The sequence below is a fragment of the Cyrtonyx montezumae genome, unplaced genomic scaffold (genome assembly GCF_038088225.1).
Source record: "Cyrtonyx montezumae isolate F1298 unplaced genomic scaffold, pur_monq_1.0 scaffold_8, whole genome shotgun sequence".
NCBI lineage: Eukaryota > Metazoa > Chordata > Aves > Galliformes > Odontophoridae > Cyrtonyx > Cyrtonyx montezumae.
Genome location: NW_027072089.1, coordinates 111,980,591 through 111,997,656, shown reverse-complemented (window position 1 = coordinate 111,997,656; position 17,066 = coordinate 111,980,591). Strand labels below are relative to the sequence as shown.

At 40.4% G+C, this 17,066-nt stretch overlaps 1 long non-coding RNA gene across 2 annotated transcripts; it reads left to right on the top strand.

Moving 5' to 3' along the window:
* The first annotated feature begins 11,668 nt into the window (after positions 1–11,668).
* Positions 11,669–16,865, top strand: LOC136058584 (uncharacterized). 2 transcript variants are annotated; one of them, XR_010623139.1, is made up of 4 exons: positions 11,669–11,796; positions 14,705–14,874; positions 15,679–15,753; positions 16,833–16,865. It is a non-coding gene; the product is annotated as an uncharacterized LOC136058584 (long non-coding RNA). The 2 variants fall into 2 exon arrangements; XR_010623138.1 differs by lacking the exon at positions 16,833–16,865 and having other exon boundaries at positions 15,679–15,866.
* Positions 16,866–17,066: the final 201 nt, after the last annotated feature.

Genomic DNA, 17,066 nt, shown 5'->3' with positions numbered 1-17,066 from the left:
CAAAAATCATTCCATTCCTTGTACACAACAGAAAGAGCAAATTATTCTTTTGTTCTCCATAAAGCTTGCAGAGTAGAAAAAAAAACAACACAAAGAAAACCACCACAACAACGAAACAGCCCAAAAGAACAACACTGTATGTATTTTCTACCATGGGTTTTAAGTCTAGAAGAAGCTGCTGTAATTATTTATTCTTTCAATCTGTAGAATGCAAGCCACAGACCTCCACTGCTCCAGCCATCTTCCTTTTAGTTTAGGACAGAATGAAGTCTGAAAGCTTTACAATCAGTATAGTAAAAAGCCTTTGTGAACAACACAGAAGAAGAGTGCTTTAACGGTCTCTTATTAAAGCATTACTACAACCTGTTGTGTCTCCTGAGACACGGTCTGATCATGTAAACATAAAACAGTAATAGTACTTGTGGTTACTGCGGCATTTTTATGCATGCAGATGTGGAGATTTGAAGACCACATGAGAAGCTGTGTGTAAGGATCCTAGGTTCTGCTATTTTGCATGAATTAATACACCTTTTATGAGAAAGCTTAATAAACGTATTCCAAACCAGGGGGTCCTCCATAACATAATTTGCATGAAACAGAATTGACCCAGAAAATTTTAATCTAAATCCCAATCTGATTTGTATAAAGTAATTCAATTTCCTCCCTAGCAGTTATATGGATTTTATCAATTATATCAATTAAATTGTCAAGCAGATTTATTGACCAGTCATCTACAAGACACTTTCTTTGATGTACTATTCTGGTATCATCAACTGGTCATGCATGTCCAGCCTTGGGTTTTGGTGTCATTATGTGCAGCTGAATACTCTAACGAGACGGTTCTAATAAATGAGTTGTGTGAACCAAATTTTAAAATAAGAATGAGAACAGAAAGCTCCTTGCTTTTAATTGCAGGCACAAAATTACAGGTAGTGGCAGTTAGGATCAATTTAGACACTTAGCCATCCTATGTTGAAAACATACATTTGATTCCTGACCTCAGATTTGGACCTCTATGCTATTATCTAAATGTAATCGTTCTTGCAAGAATGCACATCCAGTTAATTTTAAGTATAAAAAGTGAGTCATAAAATTAAAGGTTGGTTTTGAACTCGACAACCTACGGTTTTCAGTATGTTGGATTTTCTCTGCCTGGATTTTATGCAAGTGACAAACCTTCCTGAAAAAACCTTATTATCCATCTTGAATAATTTTGTTATTGAAATAAATTCAAATTTGTCAGAAAAAATTACTGGAGTCGGACAAGATGCTTCCACTAAGTGAGTCACAGTGCAACTTCTGATTTCCTCGTAACCTTTTCCTAATTTCCTTCCACAAGTTTGCCAAGAAAATGCGGGTAATACTGGAAGAAGAGCAAACAACTTAGACATCTTTATAGTCAAGCAAAAATAAAATAAAATAAAATAAAATAAAAACCTGGAAAAAAATAGCTGCTAAATAAGGGGATTGATATGGAGCAGATTTTAAAGTCTAAAGAAAAAAGCAAATTTGACACTCGTGGGAGTGCTCTGCTGCCCATTTGGTAACAGCAGATAGAAGGGGCACAGTGACAAGCAACCTTCTCCCACCCCAGGTTCAGAGAACATGCAGGATACCAATAGCAGGTTTGGTCTCCTGGGATACTCTTCTAGAAGCAATCTGCTCAGAAATACTAAGCACTCAGCACAAGTAAGAGAATAAACAGGTGTCCAACATCAAAAAGAAGAGGCCCTGTGGTGCTGCTTACAGGGAACCCCAAATCTGGTGGTTTATGTTATGTTCTCTTACCACCAAACCATTAAGATCTTGTTTCTCACCACTAGCACTGAAAATCGGAATTTTTGGTTCATGTTGCTGTAATGCTTAAACTCTATTCCTAAAATATTTTGAGACATTTCTCAAAAGCAATAAATGTCACAGAATGGTAAACAGAGCTGATGTGAAAAAGCCCGTGTTAAAGCACTGAAGAGCCAGTTGGACTGTTTCTGAAATACATAGCTGCATGCATAATCTCAGTATTTTTGGTAAGCATGCCTGTGAATGTATGCATTTGCCAACGGCTCTGTATCACTCTAGTGCATGATGTAATGAAAGATATCTCATGATGACTGTGAAACTTCAGAACAGCTAGCTGTGCCTGTGCCAAACACAGAGCAAAATGCCTCCTCAGCTGCCTGACGAGGCTCAGGAGTGTTTCTCTGACATCCTTACCCTCTTCCATTCCACATCTGTGTTTCCTCCTTTTCTTCTTCAAAATCCCCAACATTTCTTTGGTTTGGCCTTTACTCACACTTACAAAGTAAAGAATAAGGGAACCAAAAGATTAATTCACAAGCTACTACAGCAAACAGGAGAATCAGAATTGTTTACTTTGGAAAAGACCCTTAAGATGTCCAAGCCCCATCACCTGCCTAACACTACGAGTCTCCCACTATTTCTCCACTTTAGACAGGTTGAATGTAGCTCCTGAAGTGACTGTCCAGATGGCAATAGCTCAGAGGTTGGGCTTCATCAAAACCACTCTAAATGGGTTGGGAAATAATAGAAAAACGTGACAGCCAGACCCCTGTTTCCCTTCCAAGAACTTCAGCCATCAGCTTGGTCTGCAGTTCAGAGTGGCTGTTTTATTCATGAAGGTGATCCTGAGAGGCAGGAGTGTGCAGGGCAGGAAAATTCACACCTGTGTCTAACCACAAAAGTGCAGCTATAAGACATATGTTTTATACAGCTCCTCCCAAAATTTGCCATCTGTTCTTCACGTAACTGGAGGAGTGCAAACCTGAAAAGGTAGGGGGTACCTCTGTACTTGTGATGAGAAAAAATGCAGACATGGTACTGTGGGATGACTGATAATTCCCATCCAACCTAGGAATCCCTCACATATTTCAGGCTACAGAAACTTAAATTAGCAGACTGGCAGTGACTGCAATCTGTTTTTGAATCAGGTATATCACACTGAGTATAGCAGAAAGATTTTTACTGGATAGTTTTGTGATGTTTTCCCATTAAAGTTCAGATGCAGAGCCAAAGCACAGACATAAGAATGCAGGGAACAGCTGAGCTCTTCTGTGCAAAAATCCAGGTGCTGTTTCAGGGCCAACAGAGTTGAAAAGTGTTATTAACCTAGCTGGAGCTTGCCCTTCCTGAGAAGTAATACTTTTCATTTATGAAGATGACACTGTAACTTTCTGAAACTTAGGGGATATTATTATTATTTTATCTAGAGTAGCTTAATACTTTAGGTTTGATTTCAATGGGTGCAAATGAAAGAGAATATGGCCTTTGATGCTTAGCCTTGCTATAATTACAGAGCACCATGATTTAGGGGGAAGCATCTAATTCCTTTCTCCTCATCAAAGAGTAGCTTAAAAAAATCTATATATTATTTAAAATGAAGTCAAGAGCTCCCTGGTCTCATTTAAATGACCCAGGCAGCAGATACAGCAGGCAAGAAAGAATCATTATTAAATTAACTTTCATAAGGTGGTTCAAGATCTGACACAGTGGGAAGTGAGGTTGTTATTTTGACCATTTGTAACCGGAATAAATTTCAAGAATTGCTCAAGCATCTGTCAATAATATAAATGCAATTTAAATAAGAAACCTCAAGGCTGAAGTCTTCTTTCCAAGCATAACAAAATATTTTCTGACAGGTGTGGATTCCTAAACGCTGAAGAGCCAGACTCTGACCCAGCAATATGCCTCTACCTGGGAGAAACTACTGCATTCCAGTTGAAATCATTAGCCTAAGCTAAACTCCTAAAACTGCTAATTCATTTAAGACTGGAGCAAGTTTTAAAGGTATATAACTCTTGTTCCAGCAAACCCACCTGAGTCAAAATGTAATTACAATTTTAGCTGTGAACTCCATTGCCAGCTGGATACTGTCTTCCTAAATGCTGGATGTGCAAAACACAGTCCAGTATCTCCCTTGAACCCTGAACCATCTTGTCTTTCTAAACAGACATTCTTCAGTCTCTGTGATGAATTGATCCTGACATATCACTGCATGAATAAATAAAAAGAAAAATATATATTAAAAAGTTTTGCTTCTCCCAAGAAGCAGATCTTGATAATACCAAGCTTTCCTTACTTTCTTGTACATCAGTAGTTAGTAGCCAAGAGTACTACAGTGCTTCAGACTAACAAGATTATCCTGATGTTGGCTGCCTCCAATAAGTCAGGACCTCTTGTTGTATTTGATATCCTTGGATCTCACAGATGCCATTATCATAAAAGCAAATGCAAATGGAAATGTATTCATTTCTACTGATGAGCGCTAACCCGGTGGACTAAACAATGGCTTTTGTTTGTTATTTTTCCCCTCCTAGCTCCCATAAAAAATCAACACATTCCTGCTAGCCCTATCAAATGATCTGATTTTCTGCTTTTTCTGCTTTACTATTTGTTTCTGATTGGTGATTGCTTAGAAGATTTCCTCCTTGGATTTTTTTGTGTACATGTCTTCTTTTTCTTGGCTTTCAGCTAGTGCCCCTGCTGGGAATTTTATGTCTTATGCTGCTGGGTTTTATTGTTTTTTTATTTTACTTTTTTTTTTTATGGGAGGATCAGTCACTTCTCATTTATCACCTTATCTTGGAAAATGGCAAGTACTCTTCAATTCACAACTGTTACTTCCACTAGCTGTGTGCTCTGAGTGTGACTCTGTGTGCAATGTCTTGCTCTGGCACACAGCACTGGGACTCGTGCTGAGCTGCAGCCTCAGCTGGCCTCTGGTTTAGTATACACAAAAAGGAAGAAATCCTTAAGGCACAGATTCAAATAAATATGTCAGATCCTAAAACTACCAATTGTCTTTGTAAGAAGACTAATTGATGTAAAGAAAAAGTACCCACAGGAGAAGAAAATGTGTGTTTTCCTGAACTGAGGGCAAGTGAACTGCTTCATGGATGATGAACTGGGAGCTGGATATTGAGCTCTGAAAGTCTGATATATTTTGAATTTAGGTAGAGGAGGAAAAATGATACTTTCCTGGTTTTAAAAAGTATTCATGTGGATTTTCTTTCTCAAGAAAACGGGTGGGCAAAGGTATCAATCAAAAGAGAAAACCTGAGCCCATCACTATTCTGTGGGAGCCCGCCATATACATGAAAGATGCCATCCAAAGGGAGGAAAGGAGTTAATGTGTGGACTGGAAGAAAGTGTCGTTAGCTGAAGGTATCAGGATAGAGATAGACTTCAAAAAGGGAGTTGCACCTTGTAGTGGAAATGCTAAGTCACAGCTTGAAGCAGTGACTGAGTACCTGGTAGGAAGGCAGGACCAGCCCAGGAGATCTCAGGTGCATGCAGTGCACCTGAGTGACTGGAAGGGGTGGAGCCAGGATCCACCCTTTCCCAGACTTAGCTATTAGAACTTGTGACTGGTTGGCCTGATGTTTGGGGAACAGAGTGTTTTACACTTCCAGTATGTTTAATGTGAGGTCGTTTATATGTTGGAGAACAGTTGATTATTCACTCCAGGTATGGATTATACATCCTATCCAGTGGTCACTTGCCTTTTTCCATTGTTGAGACTTCCTCTCAGAGATGGCAAGGAGACAGGCTGGGGGATGAGGAACGAAAGCACATGTGCATTACATGCTCATTTAAGAGGATTTAATGAGCCACACTTGTGAATTTTTCAGTTCTGAAACTGTGGCCTCCAAAGCACTAATGCAGCTATTTCAGACTCCTGCCAAAGGATTTGTAGTAAGATCTTGATAAGATACATGATCCATCCAGGTATTTACATGATGATTTCATTGTTATGATATGTGTATTTAATACAATAGAGAGCTGGTTTACATCTTGGAATGGAAGAGTGATGTACAGTGATGATCAGCTTGTGCGTTTGGATTCATAACACACCAGATGTGGCCACTGTAGATTCATTCTTTTCTCCTTTCTACCCACAGAAACATCTTCAATAACTTAAATTCCCTCAAGGGAAGGAAAATAAAATTAACAAAAATGAACTAAGATTTTTTTCCTATTTGTTTTGACTGCTAATATTGCTAAGCCTAATAACTGAAGTCCTTTATGCATGGAAGGAATTGCAAGAGTGGTGAAAACCAGTGTGAGTTGCAGGAGCTTTCCTACCGAAAATAGGATGAAAGAAAAACTAAATCAGATGCACCTGTGAAGAAAGTAGTACAGTTGTTGCTAGTGGGACATGGTCAGACTCTCAGTGTAATGGGAAGGTGAGAAACCCTACAGATAATAAAGTAGGAAGCGTGATTAGAGTCTAAAACTGGGAGATAAATTCTTAATGTTCATATGCTTGTCTGTCCTTATCTGCCTGCCCTGAGTAAAAGCTTGAACTTCGATGCTGGTATCATTGTAAGAAGTTGCTGCAATGGTTTCTACTTGATTGCTTGGCCTCCACCATAAACACTCTTATTCTGAAGAGCTCATTCCTCCTATTTGATGTTGGAAGGAAGCAGAAGGGCATGCTGGGGAGTAATGCACCTACCTAATGTGGCAGAATCAATATCTAGTCATTAACATATTTGTTAATGCTAATGCTTCTCTGAGAGACTATTATGTGCAAATTGCTTATCTTGATTAAATACACTTCGATATGTACTTTTATAAATCAAAACAATCAGAAATGATGCGTGAAGTGTCACATGCCAAAAGCTTTCCTGATATGTTATTAGACAAAATAAATTATCCATGGAAGTTAGCAGTAAGGAAGGAAAAAAAAAACCTACAGATACCAGTCTGGCTGGATACAAGACTGGCAGAACACTTAAAGTAGCCTGGAGTAAAAGACTACAGATGTTACAGTCTTTAAGTGCTGTAAACAACTGGACTGTAATCTAGTCTCATCTGTAGCTCTATACAGGGACACATGTAGGGTTTGCTACCCAGTGATTCAGAGCAGGGATGTTTCTGCAGGGCCGAGTGGCACAGAGACTAACCCTCCTTTCCAGTTGGGAAGCATCTTTTTTTCAAGTTACTCTTTTGTGAATCAGTGTAAGAAAGAACACTTTCACTGTCTCAAATCAAACTTTTAGTGGGAATTATGAATGTTGGTTGCCTCTTCCCTCTGATAAATGAGCTGCCAGAGCAGAGCAAGCTGATCTCAGCTGTCACATTTGCTGTTGTGGTGAGCTTGATTAAAAGGTTAGGGAAGACTTCATGATTAAGGGATTTGGGCTAAAAGAAATGTTCATGCTACAACATCTATACAGAGGTATTTTCAGTGGTTTATTGGCAAATGTGCACAAAAATAATATTGGCTTTGCAGACCAGGATGAGGGGATGATCCCTTGTAGCCAAGGCGACTGCTGTGCAGAACTGTCATGAGATGCATGAGCTCTCTCCCATTGAAATCTTCTTTGTGGGATATGTTTTGAGTGTAGGATTTTGAAGCCCTGAATTATGGGAGCCAGAGAGACCTGGATAGCATCCATAAATCTGCTGCCATATGATCTCCTCTGAGTGAGGTTTATTTCTAAGGTAGGAGGCCAGCCCAAGAGAGGTCTCGGTTCCTCTGCAGTCACTTAAGGACCAGGACTCAGATGAAGTCCTGCCAGCTTCTGTTAAACTAAATAGCGGACTAGAAAAGGTTACAAGAGAAGCTAATATGCCTGTTAATGTGAAGTGCTGCACTGTAGTGGCTCACAGCGGCCACGCAGAGGCTCTTGCCTCCCTTGAGACTCTGTGATAGATTAGAAATCTTGATTTACAAGCTTAGAAACGATATGAGAAGCTTTTCTACTGCAGCAGCAAGGGTTAACACCACTGGGTAACGTGAGGACTCGTTTGGGTCGCAGTGCTCCTTCCCGTGAATCCTCACGTGAAGTCCCCAGTACTTAGTTACACATACAGCTTCTTTCTGCTCAGACTCCACACGAGCAGCGGGAGAAGCTGAAGCAACGAGAAGGGGGAGGTTTTGTTCCCCTTTTATTAGCGGGGCTAACGTCAGCTCTACAAACCGCCCCACCTCAGGGGCGCCGCGGAGGCCACGCCCGCGGGCGGCTGTTGGGGCAGCGGCTATGGAGGCTTTGAAATTGCCCGCGGCCGAGGGGAGGGAGGCGGCAGCGGAGCGGGTCTGCCCCCGGTGGGCGGTAAGCGTGGAACGGGCGGGCTGCTTGCTGAGTGCGGGCTGGTGAGGAGCCGGACCGGGCGCGTTTCCTTGCGGGCTCCTTCTACCCCCGAGGTTATCGCAGGCAGCAGGGATTGGAAGCAGCCGGGGCAGCTTGCGCTGTGAGGTGACACAGCGGGACGTTTTGCTAACCGATGAAGCTGGCTGTGGTTTTCAGAGCGTGGGAGCGGAGTGAATCCACCAGAGATACCGGCCCTGCGTGCTGCTGGGGGCATGGGCATTGCGTGTGACACACGGGGCAGGGCTGCGCTGTGAGGACTTTCACTTTGACTTGGCATTTCCCCATCAACCGTCTTGCTTTTTCTCTACGTGGGCGCGTAGCTCAAAAATGTATTTCTGCTGCCACGTAACAGCTTCTCTGCGGTGTGTGTCAACTGTCCGTGTAAAGGCACAGCCCACCTCGTGAAGGGTGTGTGTGTGGTAACTACAGCTGCCACTGGCATTTCCTACCATCGCTCCAGGTTTTGGGTCAGCGATAGAGCTGAACTCCAGTTGTATTTCATCTGCTTGTACTGTCAGTGTGGTATCTTGAACTGCATATCTCAAGGTAGGTGATAAATACCTGTCTGTTTCAGTCATCCCCAGCGTGGTTCCAACTGTATTTCTGTCTGCAAGTGTTTACTTGAACTCTTATATGAGGAAGGGCTGAGAGACCTGGGGCTGTTCAGCCTCCAAAAAAGAAGACTCAGAGGGGCTCTGATCCACAGCTATAAATATCTAAGGGGCGGGAGGCAAAGGGACAGGGCTGGACTCTTCTCAGCAGTGGTGTGGATGAGGGGAAATGGCCACGAACTGAAGCACAAATGTGTGTGGGAACTTCCCAGTGCAGTGACGGAGCAGTGGCACAGCTGCACAGAGAGGTGGTGGAGTCTCCTTCTCTGGAGACGTTCCAGAGCCGCCTGGACGCCTACCTGTGCAACCTGGGCTAGGGAGCTGCTTTGGCAGGGGGTTGGACTCCGTGATCTCTAGAGGTCCCTTCCAAACCCTACAATTCTGTGGTTCTCTGTAACTTGAAGGTTAGTAGAGCCCTTCAGCTTCAGGGACTGCTTTTCTGAGTCAGATCACTCATGGGCACAAAGTTAGTCCTGAATAACTTGTGATCTGATCCTTCTGTGTGTGTTTATGGAAGATGCAGTAGTGTCTGGGTGTTAGGTGTTTGGATTTTGGCTTAGATACTTGGTGCATTTTGAAGACTCAAGCTGAACTACAGACATCCTTCAAGTTTGATTTTGAACGATTATGAATAGCTGGTTCTTCCTATGGATTACAGCACCTCCACAAGCAATGCTAAATTTATCCCACATGGTAGGTTTTAACCTTTCCTTCTTCCTTTTTTTACCTTTTTCCCCAAGTGTTAGTTCAGCTGTTTTTGTCATGTAGTTACAAAATTAGTTTCTGCAGTCTAGCTCTAAGGCATTGCTTGTTTCTGTGGGGAGATGATTAATTTATTTGCTAAATGCAGGTCTGGGCCTCTTTCTTAATTGTGTTACTTTAAGTGAAAGAGTGAGTGAACCAAGGCAAGGGGGTTAATTAACCAAGTTAATGAGCAAATACACAAATAGACTTAAGTAAGAACCACCACAACTGTCCAAGAGCTTCTCACCAAGTGCACAACAAGTCCAAAAAATGGAACACAGGAAAAAGTTGATTAAATTGAATGTTTGAATAAGTCTTATTTGTGCTGTCAGAATGTTACTGCAACAGTATGAATTTCTAAGCATTTCAGCTGATTTATAACCTCCCTTTTGCCTTGTCTAAAAATAGACCAAAGCTATTTTTAACCTTTTTTCCATGATAGAACAGAATAACGCTTTGAGTCTGTGCAAACACATCCAAGTGATTGTTTTGCGTAGTGTTGTGAGGTTGTGTGAAATTCTGAGAAGCTAACAACTGGATTAATCCACTCTTTGGGTTAACTAAGTGCTCACCTTCACTGTTTGGTTTCCACAAACATTCAGCAAGTGTTGATGAATGTCGGAGTGCTGTTTTTTCCACGTGGAAGAGTTCAGCGTCACCCCTTTGCTTCATCAGCACTTTGATACCAGACACCATTCTGTCAGACTGCCCTTCTGCTGCCATCTGTCACGTGGCAGCAACACGTAGCAGAACATTGGTGGAAACGTTCAACTTCTACTGCCACACCACCAACAATCTTCCTCTGATGTCACAAGCCAACATAATAAGATGGGAAGCTTTACTTTTGGAGCAGCCCTTGTAGACTTGCTCATGTGGCTTAGGATATTAATATAGTGCATCTGAGCTGTTCTGATCTTATAGATTTGATTGTTTTCATCGATGCTTAAGATTGAGACTAAGATATCTGGTTTCCTGCACAGAAATCTGAAGTTACATCTTTGGGGAGGAAGTGATAAAATCTTGCTTTGAATAGCCAGTAAAACGTATGTTAACCAGTTAATGCAAGGCTGAAATAATCTGTAGCTGTGAAAGCTGAGGTACAACCACTTGCAGAATGCTGTGGCCCCAAATTTTGAACTACAATAGTCATTTTTGCTGGGCAAGTACATAAAAACAGCAAGAGTGAACAATTGGTTATTTCTCATTGTACTTTTTTCCCACATACAAGAGTTATTCATCTTAGCAGTTGGCTGAAAGAATAAATCACAGGGTTTTGGTTTTTTTTTTCCAAAGAAAGGAGTAAGCAGTGCCTCTGTGGTAAATTCTAAAGTGCTGATGGTGTATCCTGTGCTGGTTTAGATGACATCCATTGTTGGAAAACATGATTGTTTCCCCTTTTTTCTCCTGGTCACGTAAGTAGATTGCATTGATTTGGTCATTTGTGAGTAGATAATATGGACCCATGCATACAGGTAATAACACTCGGGGAAAAACTGAGCAGACATTGCTGTATGCTTTAAATGCTTGGATTGCTTAATGAATGAGTTTTAAGGAAAATGTGAAATTGAGACTGTATATGGGATGTAACTTATGAAGTCTTAAGCACAGTAAAAGCAGTTAAACATACAGGAAAAAGAAGAGCACACAGTTGACATACAGCTGTCATACCAGTGGAGAAAAGAGAGAAACCATCCCACAGGCATGAGAACTGGAATGCAGCTTGTTTCACCATGCCAATTGAAGGCTGTAATTTTCTTAGGCCCCTCACTGTAAATTTGCCTGACTACACTTCCAGAAGTTGGAAGGTTGAGCCACAAGTCCATATGCAAAACAATCACGACATAGTTTCCAAAGCACAGCAAGAACTGCGTGGGGAAATGGGAGGTCTTGATGCTGCAAGATGTGTCATTGGTCCTATGGTAACAGTATTTGCAAATGCATGGGCAGTCTCAAGAAGCTTGTATTACAGCATCCAAGCCAAAAGCTTTGCAAGAGTTAAGAGTTTTCCTGCTTGATAAATGGTTTTCTTTTTCCTTTCTCCCTATGTAGGTATTTGTGTATGTGCATATGTCAGTGTACTTATGCAGACAGATGAAGAACTGGAAGATAAAAATTGGATGAGTTATTTCCATTTCAAGGAACAATCTGGGTTACTAGGAATAGATTAGGTAGCTCTGGAACTTTTTATTGTCAGCTTGAATCTCACAGATAAACACTTTCATTTTCCAGATTGCATGAACCCCCAAATGCTGATGATGCCTGTGACAGCTGAAGAGCTAGTACCTGAATGAAGGCAGCAGCTGCTGTGCTGGGTCACTGTGCTGCAGGTAGGACTTGCTCCAAATCTGTGAGACAGAGGAAGAAGACTCTGTCCTCACCCAAAACAAAAAAGTTTGCTGTGTGTGATTGTATTACATTTTATGCAATAGATTTCGAACCCTGTCCCAAGAGCTGAATTCCTGTGTTAGATTAAAGAATGTCTGCTCTAATTAATAATTAATAGTATAATGTTGCTGTTTATTATACGAAAGTTAAGGAAGAAAATGCACAGAGGCCTAGAAAAGGGATGTGCAAAGGACTGGGCAGTGTCAGAAAAGCGGGTTGAGAGGAGAATTTCGAGCTCTTGAAGTACTTTCTGTCATTGAATGTTAATTTTGATTTATGTTGCAGTGTGCTGAAGAAGGTACAGTGGTCTCAAAAAAAAACAAGTCACCCAAGTGGCAAAGAGCTGTGGGAAGGGAGTGTTGTAGGGCTCATGTGCATGTTGCTGCTATCTGGAGATAGGGAAAAGTATTGTGGATGCAGGTTGTGTGTGAGAAGCCTCCATGACAGGAGGTGAGGGGATTAGCAGGCTTAAGGAGAAAGACTGAGTGTGGTGACTGTGGATAATAGAAAAGGGATTGTATATGGAGAAGAAGGTGAAGTTGAGATCCTTAAATCTCAGAGGTGCTAGAGTATCATACTGAGTTTCAGAATTGCTCTCTGCTCGAAGTTGTGAGTTGGCAAGGCAGTTGTTACCTCAGTGAGACAGATGGAAGCTGGGTACCTGAGAAAGCATATCAGCTCACAGCAGCTTGAAAGAAAGACACTTGAAAAGTGGAACTGAGTTGCAAAGTTTTATCAGAAGGAGTGGTCCCTGAGTACGTTTACAGTGCGTCATGAAGTGATTACATAGTGTTGATGAGAATGACCTGCTGATTTAGCCTGTGTGAAGGTAGAGAGAGAAAGAGGAAGGCTTCCTATAGCATCACAATGTTGACAACAGTAGAAGGCATCTTGGGGACAGCAAAAGCAGTCTCTGGAAGGCTGAGCAGACTGAACACTGAAAGAGACTGAGTAAATGTTATAACCTTCATCAGATATACTTCAGAGGTGCTGAATTCCTTGGGATGAAGTTAATTTCTGTTGCAAAATGTCAACACAGGACTGAACAGTGTGTGGAAAATGCAGTTTATATTCTAGAAGCAGTTTAAAAGGCTCATATTTCTAGAGGATATGAAGCCATCTTCAGGTCAGCTTTATGAAAACTGATGCTTTGAATTAGTGATGCAGTTTGGACAATCATTATCTAGTTCCCACCTCTGTCTCTGTTTCCAAAGTAAGCTGGTGTTAATTGTGTATGTGTTAAACATGCAGAGTATTATTGCTTTGTAATAGCTGGTCTTACTGAGCTATGCTGTGTGAAGTCTTAGTGCTTCTGTTTTCAAAAAGCATGTGGCTAGACATTAACAACTCACTGAAACAAAGTTGGAGTGTCTACAATAGCATGTGTTTGCAGCCTGGTCAGTATTATTAGGCTTTAGATGTAGGAGACATCTGACAGGTGCCGTGTTTGAGTCAGTTGCACACTGTTGGTAGGTAACTTCTTGCAGCAATGAGAAACGTGAAAAGTATGAGTATGTTGGAGTATCTGCTGGTGGAAAAAATCAATCAAAAACCAATCTTCAAAGCCATGTGGGGTAGCATAGTTAAGATAATTGAGTGGATGTGATTCACCTTAAGTGAACTACACTGAATATTCAGGGTTCAAGCCTGTGCTTACAGTTTTGAGGTGTCACATTATGAATACTACTTCTCTGCATTTGCCATGTAATCAGCTGAGAGTATGGTAGATTTCCTGTGTTAGTCTGGAGTTGAATGTTTGACCTTAGCAGCAGCTTTCCAGGCTGCTCAGCTGAGGATAAGCTGTTAAAGGTCTCCAATAGCCATTGTCTTTAACTTCTCACTTGCTTCTGATGCAGTCTATCTGTTAGGATGATTAGCAATTGGACAAGTGTTGAATTGATGCTTTGTAAAATAAGAGTACCCTTGATCTTGCAAATGGAGTTAAAGGGAGAACTTCATGCCTGTGAGGAGCTCCATTGGACTCACAAGTATCTAGTTACTGTGTACTTGGTGTCTTCAGCAGTAAATTCCCACTCCTGCTGTTTTATTACATAGAGGAAAACTATTTTTGTGTGTGATTCTTCAGGGAAAATACACTTGTTTTCTGATATTTGACAATAAGAATTATCTAGTCACTTCTAATCTCAGCTGGCAGAGATGATAAATTGGAATAGATGAAATATATGAAACAGCATTGGGCTTTGAAGGAGTGAGAAGTGAATGCCTTGTTTATCTATTTGTTGTTAGAAATGACTGCTTATAAAACTTGAGTTCCATTCCAATCCCTAAAAAGAAATTGCAGAAGAACCCAATGTAAAAAGTTAAACAATGAAATTAATTTTCTTTGTTTTAACTCCTATAAATTCTTAAAAATAACATATGGCAATAAAGTAGTAATATTAAACTTTACTCTGAAGTTCTATTTTTAGATTGCTTTTTTAATATTTTGTGTGAAACAGTTTTAAAAAGTCATCAATATGCATATGAGGTTATTACAACTGCAGGTTTATAGTTTATGCTTTTTATGGTTGTCAAGTGATACCCAGAAGACATTGAAAGCCCAAACTTGCCATGAATTTACAACGGGTCTGTTTTAGAATAATTTGTTGCCTGTGTTTTTGAATGTCAAGTTTCCCCACGGATGGGTTTGTTGCTTATGTACCTACAGCAGAGGTGTTGGCTTTGGGGGCTGGACTGTGATTGTTCTGTCCCCAGAGTTTATATATACTCAATTTATGTCAATGGATTGGTCAGTGTATACTTTGTTTGAAGTGAGAGCTGTTTTTAATCAACTCAAAGATTAGTTTTGTTAGCTTGTTGCTTCACAGAAGTTTCATTTTTGTTTTTCAGGATATTGATCTGAAAGCAGGTCCAGAAGCTTTGAATAACTGGTACTGTCCAAACCAAGAAAATAATCAAAACTGCAAGAGGAGGAGGAAAAAGATGTTCGAGTAAATGACTAAAAAATGTAAGAAGGGGAAACTCTTAAGTGAGGAAGAATATAGATTTTTCTCACTGAGGTAAGAGCAGTGCAAGAAACGGAGTGGTGAATGGTTTTGAAGGGAATATTTGTTTTCTTCCTTTAGGATTTAAAAGTGTCCTTTCTAAGAATAGAAAAGAAATGGTGACTTATGACTATAAAATGCCCTCGTTCGCCTTCCCAGAATTTTCTGCCCCAGTATAGTTTGTCTAGTCAAAATTTTCTAAGGGTTACCAAAATTACTTCTAACTAATCTTTCACTTCTTAATTTTATTTTGAGTGTATTGCGTTTGTGACCAAGGATTCTTTTTTTTTTTTTTTTTGCTTGTGAACACTTAGTCATCAATACTATATTACACTGCTTTCCTCACTTATGTAAATATCTGTGCCCAGAGAATTTGGGGAAACTTGGTTATTCGGATCTTTTTGTACACTTTGTAACCAGAAGGCAGAAAAATAATCTGTTTATGTTAAACTGAAATGAGTTTACTTTGTCTTTTGTTCTGTTTGAAAGCTACTATGAAATGAGGGTTGAGAACATCAGGTTTTGTTTTCTTGTCAGCCCCTCTGTTGGTTGCTGCCCTGGCACCTTGGCTTTTTTCACACTAGTGGGTGGTGCTGACCCAAGGAGGAGTAAAGCCTGATTTGGTTTTCTGGGACAATGTGCAGCACTATTATTCTACTAAACTCTCCCATCAGAACGAAGACTTGATGGCAGGGTCAGCAACTGTATTTCACAGTGCTGTGCTCTGTTTCCTCCTGAACTTGGGTTATTTTTTACCTCCTTTTGTGCAAGATAACAACTCTTTTTTGTTGTTGTTGTTATTTGCTTTTTCTGTTTCAGGGTAACTGAAACAAGTAGATTCCCTTGGAGGACTGTTTTCAGCTTTTGTTGTCACTGATAGAAAACATGCTAGAGGTAAATATGGGAAACATTTAATTAATGGATTGGATTATAGTCTGTGGTTATAGAGCAATAATGTACTGTTATATCTAATTAAAAACAGACCATTTGTGAGCAAATAATACAATAAAACTTACCTGAAGAATTTAAACAAGCTATTGTCCACCTCTTGCAGCACCTCTCCTTAGCTAAATGTGATTTTTTTTTTTTCTCAGTAACTTGTTTAGGATTTGAAAGCTACAAAGATCTATCTTTCACATGACCTGATGCTCAATGCTAGATGAAATAATTAAGCTAATGATTCCCTTTCTGAAACCTAATGCCAGTTTGTATTGCAGCTCTGAGTGTTTCTCTAAAGCAATAGTAAGTTTTTAAATGTTAGTAAGCATTTGGAGCTGAAGATTATAGTTGTAAATACTGGGTAAAGTGCACACAGGGATGCTGTTGTCAAAAATGAACCCTCTGCAAATGTGGTCAGTCAGCACTAGCAGAAAACCCATCTTGTTTGCTTCTGGGCTTATTATACAATTGTTTACTTTATTTGCTCATCATCACCATTAAACCCAGTTGTCAAAATACAGGCTCCCTCTTCTACAGCTCATAGCTGCAGTTATTACCCCTGAAGCTACTCCCTGTATTCCTTTCATTCAGTACTCAACTGGCATCTTACAGGATTCCCTCTGGAGGAGCCTTATTAATGTTTTCCATACAGCTTCTTGTTTACAGCTGCAACACCTGGCATTAGGAATCTCCGGGTTGGGTAGTGCTTCCTGCCCCATAGATTACCCTCTTCTGTTCAATGTTGGTAATGCATTCAACACTTTTAAAGATTCAGAAATTCATTGGCTTAGTTTTCTCCTGACTGCTATTTGAAAGAAATTTGGCTGTAGCACTTACGTGGTTGTAACAATACACAATTGCATATGTGAAGTCTATCAGTGCACTGCCATCTTGTGACAGTTTATCTGTTGAAAATTGAATGCTCATTTTTCACTAGGTAGCAAAACTTTAGTGTGGGGATTTTTTAGGCCTGAAGTTGTTTAAAAAAAATAATAATCTTGTCCAGAGTTTAAAATATCAGCTTTGTCTCACAGACTACAGGTGGCCTAGTATGCAGTTATTCCCTAAGCCAATATGCCATATGTTGCAGTAGTGGTGGCAGTGTTTTTGTGATACCAGGACATCTGCTCAAGACAATCAGAGCAGAAACCAAAACAAGATGTCTGAAGATCACTTTGGATTTATTCATTTCTGAAAGGATGATGGGAACGTTTGTGTGAAGACTTGTGGTCAGTACTTATATCTTAGGGGGCCTGGCAAAACCAGCA